Source organism: Lates calcarifer, linkage group LG6, assembly GCF_001640805.2.
Source record: "Lates calcarifer isolate ASB-BC8 linkage group LG6, TLL_Latcal_v3, whole genome shotgun sequence".
NCBI classification, from domain to species: domain Eukaryota; kingdom Metazoa; phylum Chordata; class Actinopteri; family Centropomidae; genus Lates; species Lates calcarifer.
Genome location: NC_066838.1, coordinates 3,457,572 through 3,465,706, shown reverse-complemented (window position 1 = coordinate 3,465,706; position 8,135 = coordinate 3,457,572).

Genomic DNA, 8,135 nt, shown 5'->3' with positions numbered 1-8,135 from the left:
TTTTTTTTTCTTTATGTGATTATATCTGCATTTCTTATGCAAAAAATAAAACATGAAATCACCAGGTATGAAAAAAATCCAAACATAAGAGTTAAAATTAGCCAATTGAATATTTCATTTGTCAATAAGGTTTGAAGTATCTTGACATACCCAAATCATCAGCACATCTTAGTGAGATTTAACATTGCTTTGTCATTTGAAAATACAGTGGGGAATCAACCCAGGATGGGATTTTATTTGCAGTTTTTTTATATCTCTTAAAGAAATCAATATAGATTCCCCTTACATTGCAGCATAAATAATATGCACCTTGATGCATCACATATGAAGTTCAGATTTGTCATGCAGGAGTTGTGTCTTTAAGTAGCCAAAAATAGTTCCAGGAACATCCAGCATTGCTTGGTAACCGAAATTAAGTTGCCCACCAATTTAGCCTCACAAGATCAGAATGGTGTTATATCTCTGGTGTAATGAAGAATGAGAGTTAACTGCTGGTTAAAGCCTCATCAGGAATATCAGGTGACACAGTGAATGACGCTATTGTGATGTCTTTGAATAGCTGTGAAATAACTGAGAGAAATGAATTGTGACTTTAACCTGGCTGTCCTCAAAATACAGTACCTGTGTAAAATGTCATCCACTGCACTGTAAATCCAGGTGAGGTATTTTACGAAAACATGAAACAGAATATATGATGTGTTTGTCAAAGATCTACAGTACGTCCCTTTTTGCTCTGGTTTTATGGCTGTACCACATGGACCCCATCTGCATGTTACCAGTGATTAGATGTGGAAGAGCCTTAGAAATAGAAAGCTACATTATTAACCCATTGCTCAGGTGCACCCCTGGATGAAAAGTACTCTCCCAGAATGGAGGGATCAATCAGATCTGACTCAGTTACATCTAGTGAGTCACAGTGTTCTACCAACCCAGGTAAATTGAGTGGGGTTGATGCGAACATCCACAATATGTAATTTTACCTTCAAGTATTTCATTAAAATCCCATCCTTTACTGCCCAGGGATGAGGAATCTAAAATGGAGGGAAATTACCCCAGTGCAATAGGGAGGGAGAGAGAGAGAGAGGGAGAGAGAGAGAGAGAGAGAGAGAGAGAGGCAAGACTCTCCTTGGCTGGCTAGTCAGTGTTGCTATGCTGTTGTAAGGAGCGAGGGGGAGAGAGAGAGAGAAAGAGAGGAAGGGAAGGATGGAGGGAGGGAGGGAAGGAGTGGTGGGGGAGGCTGAAGGAGAGTGAGAGAGAGAGAGAGGCCTGGCAGACTGTGGGGGAGGCGGAGGCCTCATCTGCAGTGCTGTGTGCAGAAGGAGCGCTTAACAGCCTTTCAAAGGGGGAGGAGGGGGAGAGGGGAGGGGAGAGAGAGAGAGAGGGAGTCGAAAGGAAGGGGTGGGGAAAGGCGCTGGGGGAGGGGAGGAGAGGAAAAAAGGAGTCAGAGAGAGATAGGAGCACGAGGGAGGAGAAGCGAAGAGGAAGGAGAGAAGGGGAGGGGAGAGGAGAGGGTGGAGGAGAGGAGAGAGTGGCGAGGTAAGAAAGAGGGGAGGAAGTGGTAGGGGCAGATGGAGGAGGGGTGTAGGAGGGAAAAAGAGGAGGAGGAGAGACAGAAAGAGGGGAGAGGAAGGGGGAGGGAGAGGAGGAGCAGGGGGAGGGGAGGTGATGGCAGTGGTGGTGTACTACAGACTGGCGCCCCCTGCAGCCGGAGGAGAGGGACGGAGAGAGGCCCTGGTGTGTGTGTGTGTGTGTGTGTGTGTGTGTGTGTGTGTGTGTGTGTGTGTGTGCTGTCAGACACAAAGAGGTACAGGCTGCTGAGACAAAACAGCCCTTGTACTTAATAGGAGGGAGGCTAATTGGTTGAACTGGACACAGGTCAGTTTAGCATTTGCCCCCATCTGACCTACAGCTCACACCCACCTGAGCAGTGATGACCAGGGTGAGAGAGAGGGGGAGAAGAGGGGAGGGAGGGAAGGACAGGGGAGAGAAAGACAGAGAGAGATTATAGGAGGTGAGGAGGAGAGAAGAAGGGACATGCAGAGGGGCTGGTTGTAATGTAATAATGGCTGCGGTGGAGTCACTGATGGCGCCCCCTGCAGGAAACCAGTGTGAGATTCCTGTCAGGGTAAAAGATAAATAACAAATTTGCACAAGGGTGTGTGTGTGTGTGTGTGTGTACACCTGTGTGTGTGTGTGCGTGCCAATGAAAGGACCTCAGTGATGCTGAGGGTACAGTATTTGATCTTGTACTTCACACCCTCTGAAAATTACATGTCACTAGAGGTCATCTAGATCAGGGTGCCACACAAACTGGGACAATAACGCCAGCACAGAGACAGAGGTGGGGAAAGAGAGAGAGAGGGAGGGAGGGAAGGGGGGAGAGAAGCAGGGGGAGGCTAAAGAAAGGCCTTGCAGACTGCGGGGGAGACAAGAGGCCTCTTCTGCAGTGTTGGGTGATGGAGTTGGGGGAGGGGAGGGAAGGGGAAGGGGGGTGGCTGGCATGAGTGGGTAGCTGGGGGGGGGGTGACAGCACGCAGCAGAGGGAGAACTGAGAGAGAGGGAGAAAGAGAGAGATGGTTGGAGACCTATTCCACTAGTAGTGCCTCCTGCAGTTGGAGTGGCATTGCTGCACACACACACACACACACACACACACACACACACACACACAAACGCACATACACAAATGATTCATGGAAAGAATATGGTGGAATTGAATCATTCAGTACTCAGAGAAAAATGTGATGTGGACAATACAAGAGGAAGTCACAAGTAATGAAAGAAGTGACAAGAAACCAGGCTTCTGCCATCGTGGAAGACACCTACACCGTGGCACTTGAGAATACCATGAATGTGTAGTAGTAACATCCAGTTTTGACAGACCTGGACAGAGTCGGTACAGCAAGGAACAGTCGGCTTGGATTGATGATTTGCACTATTTTATATTAGACCAAGAGAGGAACTTTGATTAAAGTCATGGGAAATTAAGATATTTAAGTTCTGTATTCAGGAAATTTAAAAAAAAATACAGAATGCTTAGCGGTTCCCAAACCTTCTGACCTGTGACCCCCTAAAAACGAGCCAGTGGCTATTAGTGACACCTCACCACAGGTTACGAGCCAAGTGTGGTCAAAGATGATTTTGCCCCAAAAGGTGAAAGTATTGTAGGACCTCTTGGATCTACACCATTTTGCAAAGATGATACCAGTTTCCAGTGCATAGTGAAAACTGTGCCAAAACTTAACCCTTTATTGCCTGAGATGGAAAACCTCAGAAACTAACATCAATTTTTTGCTGGATCCATCTAGATCCTCAAACTACAGCAGTAAAAAAAACTGCAGCAGTAAGTTACAGTCACACACATATCCTGTATCAGAGCTGTAGACAACTGTGCCCATATGACTTCCAGCCACCTAGCTAGCACACAGTTCACTGTGACTGGCTGGATATGTGAGTAAGACCTTTTTTCCACATTGAGGATGGAGGAAGTGTTCTGCAGTGGGCAGCTGGGCAGATTAGGGAGGCTTGTTTTTTTCACCTTAACAAAGTGACAGCCAACACATGTTGCAAATAGCCTCCAATTTGCCAGTCAAAATGTGAATCAAACTTTCCAGGATGTTGCATGAATAGGTTCGCAGAAACTCAGCTGGTGACATCATCATCTCACTGGAGAGAGAGAGAGAGAGAGAAAGAAAGAGAGAGAGAGAGAAAGAAAGAGAGACTGGGGGCCTCCTCTGCAGCACTGTGTGCACTGAAGGTAAAAGGAGGCGAGGGACCAATAATGAGGGGGTGTATGTACGTGCATGTGTGTGTGTGTGTGTGTGTGTGTGTGGCAGTGTGAGGGGTCCTACAGTAGGATGAGGAGCAGAGAGAAGCTTTGCAGGGTGACAATGAGGCAGCTGCTGGCGCCCCTCAGAGGTGGGAAGAGGAGGATGTCTGCTGCATCACAGTGCACATATCGTGGCAGGGGAGCAGGGGAGGGAGGGAGTCTGCTGGGAGGTCAGACACTTTATCTTCAGAGCTGCACACACAGCAGGCGGGGGAGAGGGAGATGGAAACGGAGGGAAGTATGGCATGGGGCAACAAACTACTGGTGAGTGTCTGTGGAGTGTCAGTTTTTAGTAAATACATAAAAAGATGTCTCTCTGGTAATTGTAAATTTACCTTGATTCCATAGCATGAAAAGCATCAAATAAAAATAGGTGATTATGATTATGATAAACTTAATAAGTACAGTGATAGAAATATTATATGCTTCTTGAAGGAAAATCCTCATTTCTTGTGCCTCACAGGGTGAGAGGTCGTGCTTTGATATAAAACAGCAGCTCCAGTCATGTTCACGTTCAGGAACATTTCAGGTGGACATTTGTTTGTATTGAACCCAAACTTGTTCTGTTCAGCTGAAGGACAGTCACCATATGACCCTGAAAATATATTTTAGGAATAAATTTGTTCTTTACCCTTGGAGTCGTTTCCTGTGCTCTTTTAATAAGGGTAACTGGGAGTTGTGCATCACAGCCTCAGACTCTGGAACAGCCTGTTCTTACTTAGTTTTTCAAACGTCTGCAGGCTCAACAGTGTACTCCTACAGAATAAAAAGAATTTCAATTTGTTCTCATGTAAAATTATTTGTGCTTTAAAAAACCAGGCTATACATTTGAGGAAGAAATAACAAAATCTTCTCCTTACAAATGAAAAGTTGAATTCATAGGATATAAAACACACACTAAACCTGCTTTTTGCTCAGCACCAAACAGCATAGAGGCAAAGTCAGCAGCAACCAGCCAAGAACATAATGGAATATTCAGCAGCTGAAAAGCCAGATGCTTTTCTTAAGAGAGAGAGCGAGACCAAAGAAAAATAAAAGGAGAGTGAAGGCCAGAAACAAACAAAAAATAGGTGCTGTTGCTCCATGTCTGCTGAATGTTTAAATGAGCAATAATCAATTATTAAACCAAAATGTGATATTCTATCATTGTCTATTGTGTCACTGCTCATCTCTGCTGCCCCCAAGTGGCCAAAAAACCAAAAAACCAAAACAGTTGTAGTATTGTATGTTTGCCAATTCTATACTCCATATTCATGGTCCTCTTAAACTACATCTTATCATGTTTCTCATAAACATGGTGAAGTCTTTGTAGCAGCTGATTCAAGAGAATCAAACTTCAGCAAATTGAGCAAAAGTTAGACACTCCCACTGTAATGCAGATTGAATTCTTCTTCTTATTTTGGAGAATCATATGATGGAAACCGTGCTTCCTCTCTCCACTCTTTCTACAGGGAAACCATAATCCATTCTGATACTCTTCCTGAGTCCTAAATGGATATTATCAAATATGTATCACTTGGTTTAATAATAATAGTACATACTCTGGTTTTCATTGCCCTAATAAATGTCACACCAGCTCTTTGAAATGACCTGCATTGATGCATAAGCTTAAACTTATAATATGGTCAGATCCTCATCTTCAAGTTACAATAATGAACAAATACAATCAATTTTGTTTGAAAAAACATAAATCACTCTTGGAACACCTGTTGACATTTGATGTGTAAAAAAGTGGATGGTGGATCCATTGACTGCGTCCCACATTTCTCTGTGGTGAACTAGTTTCAATGCTGGATGCATATTGATTATTGTGTATTTGATTGCCTTGCAAATTACCTTTATAGGAATCACTATGTATTTACTATTCAAGAGGCAGCTACTCTGCATGAATGTGACGCTGATGAAAGCTGGACGGCCGAAATCATTTGGACTGTAAATAAAGTGATTTCTTATCACTGAGTGCGACCCTCGTCTATCATCAGTAGTTAATATAATAGAGACAAAGCACCAATGCTTGTGGTGGAACCTCAACTCCTTTAATACTATGTATGCATTTACAGCAGTGAGAGTTCTGAGTCTCAGGTTAAAACTTGATGATGCCAAATGTACTAATAATGATAATAAAGATAAAACTAACTACATGGTGTCATTCCATTGTCACTATTTAATCAAAAAGCTCTGTGATCTGCCATGTTGACATATTATTTTCCCACTCTGGAACACTGCAAACATCACAGTTCATAATAAGTTGTTTTCTTCCCAAATGGTGTCAAAAAGGAATTAATCACATATTGTTTGATGTTGTATGGTTTATAATCTTTACTTACTTGTGAATGATTTATACAATTTTTGAATATTTTTCTTAGATTATTTAATTTAGTCATTAAACATTGCAGGTCATATCACTCACAACCTAGTCTGTTTTTAGCTTCTGTCATTTCTTTTGCTGATGTTATTTCATATTTATTGTGCCTGTCTATTTTAGTGTTTTTATCATATCCCCATATTACCTGTGTTTTATTTATTACGATCTTTCAGTGTTTCATTGCTGAAACACTTTGTAACTATTGTTTTGAAATGCGCTATACAAATAAAGTCCAAATATTATTTTATACCCTGTCAAATCCCATCTTTGTAGTTTACTGGACTCTGCTCAATAATAAATACCTGGGCTCTTTTCACAGAGGATATTATACATGCCACAGCAGAAAAGCTCAGGTGTAAATAATAAAATGAAATGTCCTGGTATTGTTCATTCTGACACACTGTCACACTGTCATGACTCACTGAGACACTTGAGCCATTGCTGTAGGTAATGTTAGTTACACCTGTATTTTTCATCACGTCTGCTGTTAAAAAGATATATTACCTAATAAATATCCTAATATCTAACAAAGCCAAAAACATAAATAGATTTTGAAATACCACATTGTATTAACACTGTACATTTTTGAGAGAAATACTGAGATTGTGAACACATTTTTTATATATTGTTTATTTATCTTATTAATATCCACAAATGCAAATTATTTAAAGCCCACCTTCTGTTTTTATTGAACCTTTTAAACTTCATTTTTCCTCCTTTATTGTCTGTTTGATACATCTTCTAAGCACATCTCACAACAAAATGCATTAGCATCTATTTATTCACTTACTTACTACTACCTACTTTTAGTATGAGATTTACGTTACAATAGTTCTTTCTTCAAGGAGAAATTGACATGAATTCATCAGTATTGTTGCCTTATGATGACCACTAACTGTCGGCCATAGCTCAAAAAAGTGTGTGCATACAGTGGGCTGCAGCAGTAGGCTTACGTGGCTTTTGACCAGAAGATGTCACTATACAATCAGAAACGAGGTGCAGTCAATAACGTTTTGCCCATATAAATTTTGTTTGAAGAGCCATATCTGACATTATAGTGATTCCTTTAATAAACAGGGCATATAATACACACACTACCTACTACTACCACACATTGTATAATATAATGACAAATGTTTTTTCTGTTACAAGTTCAAATTTTGACACACTCATAAGAATGCTATGATAATTAATATGCTTATTACAAAAGTACTAATGAATTTGACCTGATTCTGGTGAGAGGAGTGTGCAGCCCAAACCAGAGGAGTGGGTGTAGTATATAAGTTATATATATATATATATTCTTACTGATATTTGTAATTGATACTTCTTATCCACAGGCTATAAGGTAATAATTATATAAATAATAATTATCCAGGGAATAATCCCCAAAGGGAACCCTGGAATAGCTTGTTGGGGTCTCGATTGTTTAATGTTTTGTGGAATTCATACTTACATGTTACATTTGTTGAAACAAATACTGATAACTTCCCAATTATAGTGTTGACTGGTGGACATGGTGGAATGAAAAGTAATTGTTGTAAATGAGTATATTTTGCAGCAGTCTCTCTGCCCTCTATTGTTGTTGTACTTTGTTTTGCCTTGAGTTTTTAGGAGAGGTCTTTGAGCTTTCTGTATGTGTGTGTGTGTGTGTGTGTGTGTGTGTGTGTGTGTGTTTGCATATAGGCTACAGTATGTGGGTGTCTTTGTGTACATAACATATATTTCTAAAGTAACTGTATTTTTTTTTTTTTTTTACTGTGCAGACAAATAAATAAATAAAGTTCATTGTGTTATAATGGTTTCACTTACAGTGAGATTATGTGGGACTATTGGTCATTTTTATCACTTCTGTTAGTGCAGTCATGTATCCAGAAATAGTCAAGTGAGGTTTGCTGGATAAATGAAACCTTTAATGAGGATTCCCTGGTATAATGTTGA